This window comes from Leptonychotes weddellii, chromosome 5, assembly GCF_054177405.1.
Source record: "Leptonychotes weddellii isolate Sample4059 chromosome 5, ASM5417740v2, whole genome shotgun sequence".
NCBI lineage: Eukaryota > Metazoa > Chordata > Mammalia > Carnivora > Phocidae > Leptonychotes > Leptonychotes weddellii.
The window spans coordinates 64,373,562-64,389,914 of NC_138373.1; the positions used below are offsets into that span (position 1 = coordinate 64,373,562).

Sequence of the window (16,353 nt, forward strand, 5' to 3'; positions counted from 1 at the left end):
TTTGAGCCATTTATTAATATGTCCTTCTTTGTCTCTTATAACCTTTTCTGATTTAAAATCTTTTTTGTCTGATATTAATATAGTCCCCTGCTCTCTTCTGGTTACTATTTGCATGGAATATCTTTTTTTATCCTTTGATTTTCTATCTGTGTCTTTGGATCTTGAGTGAGTCTCTTATAGGTAGCATCTAGTTAGATCTCATGTTTTTATCATTCTGCCAGTCTCTGTTTTTTTTATTGGAAAGTTTAATTCATTTACATTTATAGTAGTTGCTGAAAGGGAGGGACTTATGTTGTGCTATTTGTTTTCTGTATGCTATCCTAAAGTTTTTTGTCCCTCATTTCCTGCATTACTTTCTTTTGTGTTTAATTTTTTGTAGTGAAATGTTTTTCTTTCTCACTTCCTTTTGTGTGTATATTCCATAGCTATTTAAGATTACCATGGGAATAACTTTTAACATCCTAAAGTTATAACATCAACTTGAATTTATACCAGCTTAACTTCAATAACATACAAAAACTCTGCTTCTTTACAGCTCTGTCCCCGCCCCTTTCAGTTATTGATGTCACAGAATTACATCTTTATCATTTTCTTGACTGTCTCCTTTAGTTCTTTGAATATCGTTAAGACAGTTGTTTTAAAGTCTTTGTCTAGTATATCTACCATCAATTCTTTTCGGAATCATTTCTGTTGATATTTTTTCCCTTTGAATGGGTCATATTTTCTTGTTTCTTTGTATGCCTTGTGATTTTTTTTTTTTTTTTTTGTTAAATACCAGACATTTGAATCTCATAAGGTAGTAACTTTAGAAATCAGATTCTTCCCCTTCCCTGGGGTTGCTGTGTTTTGTTTTGTTTTTCCTTGTTGTTGTTTTTATTATTTTTTTTGTGTTTTGATTGTTGTAGGCTTTCTCTGTGCCAAAGATGAGCTTTAGGTCTTTTCTGAGCCTTTCCTTGGGCATGTGCAATCACTTTCTACTTTTCCCTGTGTATGTAGTGGTTTTTTGAATGTTCTAGTCTTCTAACATCTGGCTCTCCAAAGGGGAAAAAGTGAAAAATGAAGGGGTCAGAAGGCTGCCAGCTTTTTAAGTCCTGGGAAAGTCAGTTCATCCAGAATGGGAAGGGCTTGCAACAACAGTTGCCAGCCTCTTGGCCTCTGTGATCAGAAGCCACAGTCTGTAGTCAGAGCACAGATCCCTGGTATTTGGAAGATAGGATACTTTTTGCCCACCTGGGCTCCTGAAAGCTATGTGCAAGCTGCTGCAGGAACACGCTCATGCTCTGCTCTTGTGCTAAGAGCTGGTATTGGTCCAACTGCAGTTTACTGTCTGGGTCTTCTCCGGAAGTTGCAAGTCTTCAGCAGACTCCAGAGTTCTAAAATAGTTATATCAGACCAACTCTGCCACTGCAGATAGGGGAGCGAGATTGCTGGTGCTTCCTACTCTGCTGTCTTCCCAGAGTCCTACTCGAGGACTTCCCTTCTGAAACCTCATGCTCTTCCCTGCTTGTTTCTTTTTCTCTCTCTCCCCTGCTTTTTCTTGCTGTCTAAAATAGGAATTAAGAATTTGTGGGTGAAGAAGGAAAGGAGATGTGTAATGAAGCAGCATCATTTCCTTTGACAAAGGAATGGTCGTTCTGTGTTATCCTCTTTTCTTTATCTGCTTCCTTAAAAGTGACCTAAACTAGTGACTCCTGCATTATTCTCCCTGGAGTCCTGCTTACTCAGGTAATAATAACAGGAAAAAAAAAATACTTTCACCAGAAAGTGACAGGTGTAGTGCTGGCCTTCTGAGCTCTGTGTTGTGTGCCTGTGTGTCTGGCTGTGTGTCACTTTTAATGCCAGTGGGTTCTTTTTTTTTTTTTTTAATTGAAAGGGAAAAAACCTCTTACCCTCATATTCTATTGTTTCTGAAAGAAGGCTCCATTGAGGGCTTGGGGCTCTTTGGAGAGGCAGAGTTTACATCCTTTGTGGAGTTTCAAAGCTGCTCTCAGGTGGCCCAGTGTGTGGGTGTCATGGGGTCCACACCTAAGAGAGAGTTCTGGTCTTTGCCAGCATGTACATTGCTATATGACAGTGCAGTTGGCTCTGTGTCTGCCTTCTCTCGTAAGCCATGGTCTCCCAGAGGGCTAGGATCTCTATAAGCTTTTTCATATTCCTTGTCTCCAGCGCAGTGTTTTACACAGTGTTTAGCAAGTGCTCAGTAACTAGTGCATGTGGTAATGAATGTTTCATTTTTATGAAACTTAGACCCATCTCTTTCTTATCTATGGTGACAGGATCAGGGGAATCATGGAATATGGAAACCAATAGAAAGAGGCTGGGATATAGAAAGATGTAATTAGTCTGAAAGCCTCCTTTTGATTAGTAGTTTCATTCTCCTTCCCAAACCACTTATTAGACAAGCCGACTGGTGTTTCACCTCTCTTATTTACCTCATTCCTCCCTGGTTGAAGCATGATAAGGGCAGGCCGCCAAGAAGAGGAGGAGTGGAGGGGGAAGCGAGGCCTGGATAATCCCTGAATTGGATAATTAGTCCTGAGTAATTGAATGTTACACAGTCTCTTGTGGTACCATTAATGAGCCATGGTGCCCTGATGTTTCCACTGACTCTCTAAGGAAGAGTTGCCACCTTTTGGGGTTCTCTGCTCTTGCAGGTGGGGGCAGCACTCCAGCTTTGCTCTGTAGGGTTGATGGGGGAGCTCAAGATAGTTTGACATTGGCCGAGGGGGGTACTTCCATGAGAAGATTCCTGCTGGGCAAGTGTCACCCCCTACTGTGCAACTATAGGGGTGGTTGCTGAGGTTTTCCAGCATTCTTGGCTGGGGTGTTGAGTCACCTCTGGAGTCCTTTGCTGGCTCTTTCCCCTACGAAGCTCACCAGGCAGGAATCCGTGCATCTGCTCTAGTCTCTCATGCGTTGTTTTTCTTGGGGGTAAATGGCCATTTGCAAGATCCTCTAAAGCTCTATGTTTCTAGGACTCTCAGTTTTAAACGGTTATAATCCTAGCTTCTATTTGGTATGGAAAATTTGGAAGCATTAGAGTCAGATCTGTTTTTCTGCCTATTACAGTTCCAGTGTTGGGCTTAATGGGCGCTTATTCAAAGTAATGCTTATTCCAAAGGTGCCCAAGGGAACGGTTTGACCCCCACACTTCATAACATAGTCCTGTTCCTGCCCAGAGCTAGCCTCTCTCTGTCATTGCTGTGTGAACTCTTAAGGAAAATAAACAGGGCAGAACAAACTTGAAGCTAGTGGGAAACTTGTATTCTGAAGAAAAGAAGCTGTGTCCAGGGGAGTTTTCCTGGTACCTGGGCCTATGTGCAGGCAGTGGTGATGTCTCTGGTAGCCTCCTTCCTTCAGATCTCTTTACCTTATTGCCTGAAATTCTGCCTACTGAGTTCAGTAAGTTTTATTATTATTTAGTTACAAGTATTATACCTTTGGGATGCTAAGGAGCTATCACTTACTTTCTCCCACCTTAGTTCAGGAGGTAGTTTTTGACTAGCCACCTAGCTGAGATCTCCACACTACAGAAAAGTTTGATCGGTGGTGGTAGAGGTTGGGGGCCCTCAGATAATTAGGGCTAGGAATACTTTGGAGGTTAGGACAGGGATTTGATATGGGGCACCATTTGACTTGTTGGCCCTGGATTGAAGAGGCTGAGTTCTAGGAGGTGAGGGAGAGACACAGAATTGGTGGTGGGAAGGAATCAAAATATACTTCTGGGGTCAGCCTTGTGTGCAGGCCACCAAAAGAATCCTTTTCCCAGACTGAAGACAGAACTCTGGCTAGGCTTAGTATGCTGGCAGTGCCTGAGTTAAGACTGAACGGTCCCATGAGATTCCTTATTTAGGAAGAGATAGCAAAAGCTACCTCAGTAAGGTGTTGACTACCTCCTTTCCTGCCGACCTACTCATATGTGTCCTTCCCTTCTGCTTTCCTTTCGGCTTCTCATGTTGATCCACATGTGAGGTAGAGGATACTCCAGAGAGTGATGTTATTGTCAGATATCAGGGGTAAGGAAGGGGCTGGCCAGCTTTCTATGGAAATGCATTTTGAGTTTCAACAGATGTTGTAGGCTGACTAGCTTTCTCCATTTTTTTTTTTTAATTTCACATGTTATTTAGGTGTACTGCTGTGTGTGTTTGATCATAAGGCAACTAAATGCATCTTGAAAGTGGGGGGTCATTTTGAATATCCCTCCCTAATGTGGTGTTCAGATCATAACTCTCTACCATGCTGTGGACCTGATGTCTGGCTGCTGATGCTCCTCTTGACTGCCCAGGGTTCCTTTTCCATGCTCAGGCGTGCTTGCCCATGCTCACGGGTGCCTTGCCTATGCTCAGGGGTGCTTGCCCATGCTCAGGGATGCTTGCCCATGCTCAGGTGTGCTTGCCCATGCTCAGGTGTGCTTGCCCATGCTCAGGCGTGCTTGCCCACCCATGCTCAGGTGTGCTTGCCCACCTATGCTCAGGTGTGCTTGCCCATGCTCAGCGGTGCTTGCCCGTGCTCAGGGGTGCTTGCCCGTGCTCAGGCGTGCTTGCCCGTGCTCAGGGATGCTTGCCCGTGCTCAGACGTGCTTGCCCGTGCTCAGGGGTGCTTGCCCGTGCTCAGGGATGCTTGCCCGTGCTCAGGTGTGCTTGCCCGTGCTCAGGTGTGCTTGCCCGTGCTCAGGGGTGCTTGCCCGTGCTCAGGGGTGTTTGTCCGTGCTCAGGCTTGCTTGCCCGTGCTCAGGGATGCTTGCCCGTGCTCAGGGATGCTTGCCCATGCTCAGGCTTGCTTGCCCGTGCCCAGGGATGCTTGCCCATGCTCAGGGGTGCTTGCCCATGCTCAGGGGTGCTTGCCCATGCTCAGGGGTGCTTGGCCATGCTCAGGACTTTTTTCCATGCTCAGGGGTGCTTGGCCAGGGTCAGGGTTCCCTCAGGGGCTGGTGCCTTGAGCTGCTTTGCTCTCCTCTCCTGGAAGCCTTCTGCCCCACCGCTGAATCTGCAGGCTAGAATATTGGAATTGGTGAGAAGATGGTAAAATGACCTCGGGTCCCAGCCTGCCTGCAGTATGGATCAACACAGGAAGCATGCTTTTTAGATTAATTTCAGGGGTGAGCATCTTCCTGCAAAGGAGAACATAGGCTGTTTTTTTGGTTTGTTTTCCTCAAATAAAAAGGGGTTATATCTTTTCTGCAATAGATTTTGTTATTTTTATAAGCAGAGTTTTGATAGGGAAATATATAATTGGATTTCCCCTTAGCAGATCCCAATAATATGCTCCCTTTGATGCCACGTTGGGGGAGAAAATTCTACAGCTGTTATATTGAGAACCCTGAAGGGGCTTTCTTCTACAGAGTGGGGACATTTGGGCTGAATACAGGACCAGCCTCTAAACTGGTGTTTGAGGCCACATGCCCATATTGAAACGGAAGGCCAGGCTTATTGTTTTCCTGTTTATAGGGGCACTCGGAAAACATGGGGAGCTGGAGTCTTACCGAAGCCTTTTGGACATGCCAGTCTCTCTTTCCTGGTTTAAGCCACGCGGTGGCTAGCTTTTCTTTATATTTGGATTCCCTTCCAGCAACATATATTTGATGTGGGCAGTTTTATAGAGGAAGCCTGGTGAACTCTGAAATACTAAAAACTCTTCCTTGTAGTTTGGTGAATAGGCCTTTCATTCAGAATCTCGTGGTACAGAGTTGGGGGTTTTGTTCTCTAGGAGGGGAAGCTGCACAATTAAACTTCTTCTCATCCTCTCCCCCTAACTTTGGGAATGAATGTTCAGGGCATTTCAGTTGGTCCCTTTGAATTAGCCAGTTCACAGAAGAAGACACTTTGTGTCATGGTCTGGACCCTTGTAGTTGCCAACCTGATTGGATTACTTGAAATAACCTCTTATGCTGGGTTAAGACTATGCTTTGTTGGAAAAAAAAAAAAGACTTTGCTTTGTTGAGAATGCATATTTCTGTCCTAAAAAATGAGGAGTTTTTCCTGAACATATCTCTTACCCCCCCCAACCAAAAAAAATATCAGTAGATCTTTCCAGAGTTATCTACTGTTTGTTAAATAATTGGGATTAGGAATATTAATGGTGCAATATGTACTTAAACAGTATTTTCAGTGGGGAGAATTCAAGTACATGAAAACAAGGGAGTCTGTCTTCCCTCCCCCCAGTACTGTAACTTGGTCATCCCCCCTACCCCTTTCTTTTCTGGAGTCTTTTGAAGCATTTTGGAATGGGATGGTTAATGTTGTGAGTTGCACTGTTGCTGTGGAAACCTTAGCATGAATTTCCAGACTATTGTGTTTTTCTTTTTAGTAGTAGGCATACGGTCGCATTGATCTATTATTTTAATGTGCAGTTTATTTCTTTAGAGAGAAGAAGATGGTAGAAAAGAAAAGAGACTTTTGAATGTGTGCTTTATGGAACACTGACTGAAGTATACTGTGCTCTGAAGGACAGGCAGAATTGTCCACAGCAGGGGTGCAGCCGCTGATAGACCCCAGCCCAAGTGTTGGTCGTGTGGGCTGTGTCCAGCACCAGCAGTTCCTTTCTTGGTAGAATTTTATACTGCATGCCCAGTGCATAGAATCCTTGCACTCTTTTGTGATGATTCTTTCTCAGGTTTAATAAGACTAGAACTTATGGAGGGGCAGAGATGAGTGCAAAGTTCTGTGTGAAAGAATATTTGCTCACCTGAGGAGAGGAAGCTGTAGATGTGTTCTTTTGTGATCATGCTGTTTATCTGTCTAGTTAAATCCTCATTGCTTGGGAGGTAATATTGAAACCCTAGAATCTGTGACAGGACCACAATACACATTCTCCTTTTAGCTCTGGTATTTCCAAATTACATGATTATCTGCCAGTCTTATCCTTCAACAGCTGTCCTTGAACACAATCAATTCTAACTTTCCGAAAGTATTTTTTTTGGAGGGTGGGTAGGGAGTGGCTACTTTGAAGCAAAGGCATCTTCCTTTCTCATTCGGAAGTATTTTTTTGCTTAAAATTAGTGATACGATGGATTGAGGGAAATTTATTTTCAGAAGAGAAAAGGAACAAAAATCTCCAGCTTTACTTCAGGATGTTGGAGGTAGAATGAACAAAAGCTTAGAGAAACTGACATTAGAAATTGATTAAACCAACCAACAGACCATATTGTTTCATTATTTTTTTTTTTTTGGAAATGGTTTTTTTTTTTTTTGTTTAAGATTTTATTTATTTATTTGACAGCGATTGGGTGGGGAGCAAGCACAAGCAGGGGGAATGGCAGGCAGCGGAGAAGCAGGCTTCCCGCTGAGCAGGGAGCCCGATGCGGGGCTCAATCCCAGGACCCTGGGATCATGACCTGAGCTGAAGGCAGCCGCTTAAGTGATCCACCCAGGTGCCCCCATACTGTTTCATTATTAATGGCTCAACTTTCTTTCCTTCCATCATCCTGCTTGATTATTGTTCTTGTTTTCTAGTTATGGGGAAAAGCAAAAATAAAGAATTAGTCTTTTACTTTGATCCAGGCACAGACATGAAGGAGAAATCAGATTTACTCCATGTAATACCTTACTATTAAACAGACTACATTAAGAAGGCCATGTTTTCCCCCAAAAGCCCGTTAGACTATATAGTGCAGCCAGGGGTTAACAGACCTCCCAGTCCACGTCGGGAGCTGTGATGCTGTGTAGCCGGCTGCCTTCGTGGGGGTAGGTGCCGCATCTGCCATGATGATCCCACTTGAAAGCCAGTGAACCTGCTGGGGTGCGCTGGGTTGTAACACTGATAGTGTCAGTGCCTTTGCTGCCTTTTTTTCATCTCATCCGCCTGGGAGAGCCCGCCGTACTGACAGGCGTGGGTACTCGTCTGTGGGTGAGTGTGTGCTGCCGCAGCAGCTGCCATCCGAGTGTCCGCGCTGGGGCCCTGCTCGCGCTGGAGTCACCGTGGAGTAACTGCGGCCGGCTGGGAAGAACAGCTGTGTGCAGAAATAAGGCTGGCGCCCTGCTCTCTGGAGGCTGGGCCGAGTGGCAAGGTGATGAGGGAGCAGAAAAATGTAATTCTGAAGTTAAAAAAGAAATTGTCTTAAGTTAAACTGATGTACAGATGGTTCCTAGGGAAGAAAGACATAGCGCAGGGAATGCTTCAAAGTACTCACATTAAAATAAAATAAAATTTAAATATATAGATAGAAATATTCTGTTTCTATGTGGAAAAGTTGTCTGATTCTTATATACAACTTAGATGGTACAGAAGAGTAAAGTAAAGTCAGTCTTGTTCTGTCCGCCTAGATGGAGGAAACTATAGATTCATGAGAAGCTCTGACCTTTCCTAACAATGTCAAAGCCTACACTAAACTGAGGCTTTCACCACTGTTGAAGATGAAACAAAACAGTGGAACAGAATCTTCTGTTTTGAGCAGGACCAAGAAAGAGACATGCTCTTGAGTGATATAGGTGGATATATAAGAAACAGCTTGGTTCTTTCCAACTTTCATCCCTGCTCTAGTTGTATACCAACCTCATAGTTTGAAACCCCAGATAGGAGGACAGTTACTAAGAGAGATTTAAAAAAGGTCTCTCTCAGAGGCTAAGGGAACTACCACATGTAATCCCAGAAGCATTATGGATAATTTTTGGAAAATCATCAACAGTGGGAAAGAAATGTTATAAGGCAAATAATGTCCTCATTTTCCTAAATGGGAGAAAAGACAGCCTCTATGCACTCTGAACTGGTGAGCCTGTTATTTATTTTTTTTACTTTTGCTAGAAGGGCTGATTAAATAGTTAATGGCTCTTCAGAAATAAAAGCTAACTAAGAGCAGGCCTAAGTTCAAACAGGAAAAATCAGCACAAGGATATCATACATTTTTGAGAGAGTTGCTGGACAGGACAGTCAAGGAAATGCTCCAGAGCTCTGATTCAATTTGAGCTGCATCCGAATCACCAGTGGGTGTTTCAGACATCTTAGGTCTGGGGTGGGGCCAAAGACTGCATTTTTAAAAAGTTCCAGGTGACACTGATGCTGCTGATCTGGAGAACACTGCTCATATTTACTGTTGCTGGGTTTGGGGCAAGTCTTAGAACTTTTGGAAAATATAGAAAAGCATGTTGGTTGGAAGTATTAATGGTGGTGGGTGGAAGGTAAGGGGTTTCTGACAGATAAAACAACATGTGTAACTTTGCTGTCACTATTTTACCTTGAACAGATTTCTTTAGTGTTTTGTTAGAGTACTCAAACCTTGACCCTCATTAAGTAATTTCATAAGAGATTAAAATGATAAAAAAGTATGTTTGTCAAATATGAAGCACCAAAAGATGGTGGGGGGTGGGGAGGCTAGTTAATAGTGTTGAATGGTAGAGTATGGGTTTGAATGATCTTAGTATTTGGAATGTTGGACCAATAAAATAAGGTAATGTTTAGCAGTGATACATGTAAAATGTCTGTAGTTAAATATATAAATACAGAAGGCTTGAAAACGTCTCATAGGATCAAGGTTTAGGGATTTGGTTTGACCACAATATTGTTTGAAACAAGATTATGGTGGACTGTATCTTTTCCATCTTGTAGCTTGTTTGTGCTGCTATACTAACCTGGGAAAGAAAAGGAAAAGCCAAGATAAGTTTTGTGTTCTAGTAAGGGCCTATCAGGCCATTTGTTACAATTCTAGCACCACATTTTAAGATTTTGACAAAACTGAGAGTATTATTTTGAGAAATGAGACCAAGATATTTAAAGGGGTATTGACAGATTACCTAGATTCGTTAGAGGAATGTGGCCTTAGCCTTGATTCTGCTTAAGACATCATATGATAGTTGTCTATAAATATGAGGATGTTATATGTGTCTTATGAAATATCTGTGGGTAAGAGTGGGTCCCAGGTTGAAAAATAGGAGGATGTAAATTTGGCATCAGTATTAAGAAATATTTTAAAATGATGCAATGTTCTTTAAAAAGCAGTGAGCTCTCCCTGAATGTGTGTGTTTAAGCTGACATTTGATAACTATCTGGAATGTTCTAGAAAATCTGGGATGGCTTTGCTGGGGTGACAATACCAGGATCTTAGTGGCTTATAGTCACAGCCTTTATTTCTTGTTCATATCATGAGGGGTGCAGGTGAGTTGTGTCTCTGCAGGGCTCTACTTGGGTTAAGTGTCTATTACCAGGACCCAGACTGAAAAAGCAGCTTGTTTGGGACATGCAGTTCTCATGCGGAGGGCAGGAGTGTAGGAGAATCTGAGTCAAACCACACAGTTACGTTCATAGCTTCTATGGGGATGGGGAAAACATCATGATTGCCTCTATCCCATTGGCCAAGGGTGCCACATGGCCAAAGTCAATGAGGTGGAGAAGTAAACTTCCACCAGATGCCAGGGTGTGGCCTATGACAGGGGGTAGTGGGAGTGAAAGGGGTGGGAGTTATAATCCTATTACAGGGAGGGAGCATATATTTGAAACAATAATCCAATTTACTGCACATGGAATTTCAGTTACCTTAGCATTTATTGATTGCCTGCCTACAAAAAAATCAGACATTGTGCTAACACATGGAAGATTCAGAGATCAATAGAAACAGCCCCTTGGGTAGCTCAGTCTAGAAGGGCAGAAGGGGTTGTAATCAAAGAAATTACTATGCAACTTAAGTACAAAAATAGCCATATGTTCCCAAAGTACAGAAGCAGCAGAGATGAGATGAGGGAGTGACTGTGGGAGGCAGGGGATAAAAGAGAAGTGTTCCCAGAGGAAGGTTTTGAAGATGGAATTAAGAATTTGCTAGGTGGGCAAGAGGATAGGGGTCAGGTTGTGGGTTAGGGACAGCAGCATCAGTGGAATCAGAGGCATACACAGTGGGCTGCTTCATGGAAGTGAAAAGACTTTTGTTCACTGCTGTATCTTCTGTATCTACAACAGTGCCTATTGAATGATTGATCCTTTACATCTTTAGGTATTGTGTTAGAGGGGCTATGGAGGGAGTCACAAGAGAGGCAGACGCCAAGAGGTGATTTTTATGCTGTTTTTCATGTGATTCTTGGGGCTTAGAAGAGGCCAGGACTGGAGTCAAGGAGATGAGTTGCAGGAGAGAAGTGGTGAAGGTCTGCAGGATGATAGGAAAGGATGAGATAGATTCAAGAGCTGTTTAGGGGATGGACTTAGTAGGACTCAGTGGATGGTTGGAGGAAGAGGGGGTAAAGGGATATGAATTCAGTGGTGACTCAGTGGATGTTGGTGCTGAAATCACCAAGGTTAGGAATGTAGGAGAAGAAAGAACAAAATTAAGATAGAATAAGATTAATTTTTGGATTATGTTTAGAGTTTGAGGTGACTGCGAGACATTCAGATGAAGATGTCTGGCAGGCCATTGGATGTATGTGGTTCTGCCCTGAAAAGGTATATTTGAGCTTATTAGCAAGTAAGTGGTGTTTATACCATAAAAATGAATGAGATTGCTCAGGGAAATGGTGTGAAGTTTGAAGAGAAAAGTGTCCAGGATAGAAGTTTGAGGACATATGTACTGTGTATGATATGGGCAGGGGAGGAAGCTGTTTGAAGGTGATTTAGAGGGAATGTTCTCACAGGTGGGAGGAGAACCCGGGAAGGTGATCTTATTTGGAGGAGAGTGTTAAGCAAGCAGGGAGTGGCCAACTGTCAAATGCCACAGCAGGGTAAGGCTGAGCACATGGACTGTTGCTTCAGGAGTTTAGGAAGGAAAAAAAAAACCAAACACCCAAAACCCTCCAGTGGCACTTAAATGGGAGAGGAGGTAGAAAGTTGGAGGACTTACTTTTCAGAACTTGACTGAGAAGTGACGGATACAGATAGGGAGTTACGCTATTTAGCAGGCATGGAGCTCTCTCTCCCTCTTCCATAAAGGGGGGGATGCAGAGCCAGTGGAAGTTGGACCTGACTTCTCAAGTTCCCTTCTGCTGCTGAGCTTCTGTCAAAGAGTGGAGTTGCAGATACTGATCTTTTAGCCCAAGGATTTCTAGTCTTTTTAACCTGTCCCTTCTGATTAGTTTTCTGTTGCTGTATAACAAATTATCACAAATTTAGCAGCTTAAAACAACACACATTTATAAAAATAATAAACTTATTATGATAGTTTCTGTGTGTCACGAGTCTGGGCATGGCTGGGTCCTGTGCTTCATGGTCTCTCACAAGATACAATCCAGGTGACTGTCATGGCTGGGATCTCATCTGGATGTGTGATTGGGGAAGGATCTGCTTCCAAGCGTACTCACAGAACTTGGGTGTTGGAAGAATTCTTCTCACCCACATTCAGGAAAGGGGATTATACAAGGGAGTGAATCCAAGAAGGTGGGAATCACTGGTGTGGTCCATAGTTGAAGGGAGGGATTCATTTCATGCCAGCAGACATTTTCATAGTGAAGATGAAATGTGATCTGAACTTTGAAGTGATAGCTTCAGAATTTCCCTGTATAAGAGGGGCTTAGGGATAGAGTGGTGGTCTGATTAGAAGGGGTTACACAGCAAAGCACAGTTTATTTGGGGTAGTTTGGGAGGTAGAGCTAGAGCCTTCTTAAGCCACACCTTGAGACTGACACTGCTCTGAAGGAGCAAAGATTCTGTCCAGTCAAGAAGGAATGAGGAGCAAGGATTAAACTGGTCATTCCAGGCAGAACAGCAGGAGGAGAGCCATTGGGACTTGACAGGGCATGGTGTATTTTGGGGAGAAGGTAAGCAGTTTTATGAGGATGGATCTTAAGGAACATAGAAGGGCATGAGAGACAGTGCAGTTGGAACGGAAGTTTGTAGGCGGAGAGGGAGCTTGCTCCTGTAGGCAGAAGATGGGCTTTAAGAATGGCATAATTTAGAACTGCGTTTCAGAACAACTTATCTCAGGCTGCAGTAGGAGGATGACTGAGAGATGGGAAGGTGTTTTTGCCATTCAGGTCTGCCTCATTGGGTGTTGGAAGGAGACAGGAAAGGGTGGTAGCGTCCCAGGAACCCAGTCCTGCTGATGGCTGTGTCTCCAGAGAAGCCTGGGCAGAGGTTCAGATTTGGGGAATGAGAGGAATGTGGTGCCCTACACAGGAATTATTAGGACTGCCCACTTCCAATAACTTTGCAGGTGAGCTTCCTCCTGTCATACCTCTCAAATGTGGGAGTTCAGTCTTTCAGTGGGCTAGGCAAACAACATTGCCAACTCTGACTAAATAGCTGATGAGAAATAGTTTTTTATATATAAAAATCAGTGATTTTTAAAAAGACGTCCTTTCGTGATGTAGTGTTGGCATATTGGATGTCAAGAAGAAACGGTTGCTTTTTTCCTCCCATACTTACTTATTTTTATTTTTTTAAAAGATTTTATTTATTTATTTGAGAGAGAAGCATGAGCAGGGCAGAGGGAGAGGGAGAAACAGGCTCCCCGCTGAGCAAGGAGCAAGGACGTGGGGCTCGATTCCAGGACCCTGGGATCATGACCTGAGTTGGAGGCAGATGCTTAACCGACTGAGCCACCCAGGCACCCCCCTCCCATACTTAAAGAATTTACACATCAGAAGGAAGGGAAATTGGCATCTGTGGCAGGTAGTGACACTAGTGAATGTTGTATATTCAATCTGCAACCTGTGACATGACTTGGAAACTTAACGATAGTTGGGTGTGTGTTTGTGTTGTTGTGTTGGGCTTTGTGTGAGTGTTACCTCTATCCTAGACTGCCCACCATTTATTTTGATGAAGCAGACATTTTTGGGTTTCTACAGATGTGGTATTTATTTAGATACATAGCACTCTTTATTTGGTTCCTATCCCTTTCACTATTGACTCAACATTACTTCCCAGTGGTATTGAGAATTACTGTGGCGGTCCCATGGATCTCTTCAGGTCATTCATTGTCGATAAGAATGGGGGATGCTTTTGATTGAGAAGAAATTGGAATTGTATTTTTGAGAAGAGTCATAAAATAAATCATAAATTTGGAAAAGCATGATGCCAGGTACCTACCAAGTTATCTCCTGAATTTCCAAGTTAGACTGTATTAAATTTATCTGAGAAAATGGTAGTGAAGATACCACAGAACAAGAGCAAGATTCCTTATTGCTTCCTGGGCTTTTTTATTATACAGAAGTACATGTCAGTTATTTATTTGACTGTTGTTGTTCAAACAGTGTTTAATAGATGGTTAGAATGGGGCGCAGTTGGAAGGACAGATCCGAACCACCTGCTTACATGGCCTTGTTGCCCTAGAGATCACTCTAGCCGCAAACTACTTTGGCCTCTGGAAGCAAAATAATCTTCAGACAGGTGGCAGTGGGATCAAACTCTAGCCTAGAGGAAACCAGGAAGGAAGAGTCCAGCTTAAGCACAACAGGAAGGAAATTCAAGTCTGGGAACACGTTCTTAAGCCTCTTGTGTTAGTCATAGTCATTAATGCTAGCTTTCACAAATCCTCAACCCTCAAGTGTCAGAATTTAATGACAACAGAAGTTTATTTCTTGCTTACGCAAGATCCTATGCTAGCGAGGTGGCCCTTTCCCATATTCTGCAGGGTCACTTCAGCAGGAGGAGAGAGATGGCAGGGGTATATTTAACTGCCTTACTCTGGAAATGAAAAACATCACTTCTTACAGTTTATTAGCTCATTCAAGGGTGCCAGGGAAATGAGGGAGGCACATGAAACACTAGTCTTCGCTAGACTTCCTGCACTGCATTGCCCTCTCCTAAGAGCTTTTCTGTCAAGGAGGTGTGTTAGACTCAGTCACCTTTATGGATTGTAGGAGAGGTGTTTTCCTGCGCCAGTGCCTTTCCGGGAGTAGTAGGAAGGGCTGATCCCATAGGCAGTGGGGCAGATGGCTCAGAGCGGGCTCTGGCATCAGGGTCTGAATTCTTGATCCACCACTTAATGGCGTGACTGTGAGCAAATTATTAAACTATACTGCCTCAATTTCTTTATTGGGTCACTAGTAGGACAGTGGTAAATATAAAATGATTCTTAAATGACTCGAGTTTAGAATACTGCCTGTACTTATCATCATCGTCACTGTTATCCTTCACAGTAATTCACTTTTAATCCTGTGCCAGCAAGATCATTGGCCCTTTGCATGTGTGTATGTCAGGAGCTAATAAGTTATCCTCATGTCTGTTTATGGTTTTATCTGTAGAGGAAAGAAATGTTAGTGGTGGTCAGTTTCAATTAAAATGTTTGAGCATGTTTCTTTGTTTTAATGAAGGGAAAGGTTAAAATCCAGTTCCTCAGGATGCATTTGTAAACACTGGATGCTTTGTGAGGTTTTGGTTGTGCATAGTTTTAATCATCCGGTGTTTGCCTTCTGTGGCTTCTCTTAGGTATTTGAGGGAATTAAATCTGCATCTTTTAATTGTGTTAAGTTATTTTAACTTATGTGCTCCAATAATAATGAACAAGGCAGCTATCAGAACTGATTTAGCTGTGCTCCGGAGAATTAGAAGAGATTTCACTATATGCATTAAGGATCTCTCAACATGTCTCTGGACTGACAGAGCTAGGAGAGTGAAGAGCAAGCCACTAGGAATAGTTGACCTCTCCAGCAATCTGTTCTCTTTTCTCATCAGCTGTTTCCAAGGAAGCCTTCAGCACGATGCTGAGTGACATTCAGGTGATACCATTTGCATTCAGTCTAAAAGAGTTCTGAACCCATGGCCTTTTGGAGTGTGTCTCCTTTAGGAAAAATCATTGGTAAAGTTTGAGGCTGAGGCTCTTAAGTATAAAATGGATTTTGTGCTATAAGGTAGAATCTGAATCATTTAGCTTCAATTTTAGTGAAGGGCTGAGAATTCTTTTTTTTTTTTTTTAAGTAGTCTTTTTTTTTTTTTTAAAGATTTTATGTATTTATCTGAGACAGAATGAGAGAGAGAGAGCGAGCACATGAGAGGGGGGAGGGTCAGAGGGAGAAGCAGACTCCCCGCCGAGCAGGGAGCCTGATGCGGGACTCGATCCAGGGACTCTAGGATCATGACCTGAGCCGAAGGCAGTGGCTTAACCAACTGAGCCACCCAGGCGCCCCAAGGGCTGAGAATTTATGTACCAGGGAGCTAAGTGCTCTCTTTTATAACAGGGCTTGCAAATATTAATGGCTGGGAGCAGGGACAGGTAGGAAACTTTCTTCTGTGGCCTGGATGGAGTGTTTAATGAGCTTGTCTCCCAACCAACACATACCTGTATCTGCCTGCAGTTGGGATGGAGGAATGGAAGGGCTTGGAAACTCTCTTTGCCAGATCACTGCATCTTTTCAAGGAAAGCTACTGTGCCACAAAGCTCTCTCTGCCTAGGAGGGAGAAACTGCAGGGAGCAAGGCAGAAACATGCCCTTTTTGAGCCTGCAGAGGAACTAGTCAATCAGTTTCCATATATCAAGCTCTGAGAGCCACGTACTATGGACAGAAT

General features: G+C 43.3%; 1 protein-coding gene and 1 long non-coding RNA gene across 2 annotated transcripts in view; both read left to right on the forward strand.

Moving 5' to 3' along the window:
- Positions 1 to 16,353, forward strand: part of CCNY (cyclin Y) — a 220,046-nt gene that overhangs the window by 67,192 nt on the left and 136,501 nt on the right. The gene's annotated exons all lie outside the window — the stretch shown is intronic.
- LOC145721695 (uncharacterized) lies at positions 8,545 to 11,692 on the forward strand. Its single transcript, XR_014145540.1, has 2 exons — positions 8,545 to 8,622; positions 10,577 to 11,692. It is a non-coding gene; the product is annotated as an uncharacterized LOC145721695 (long non-coding RNA).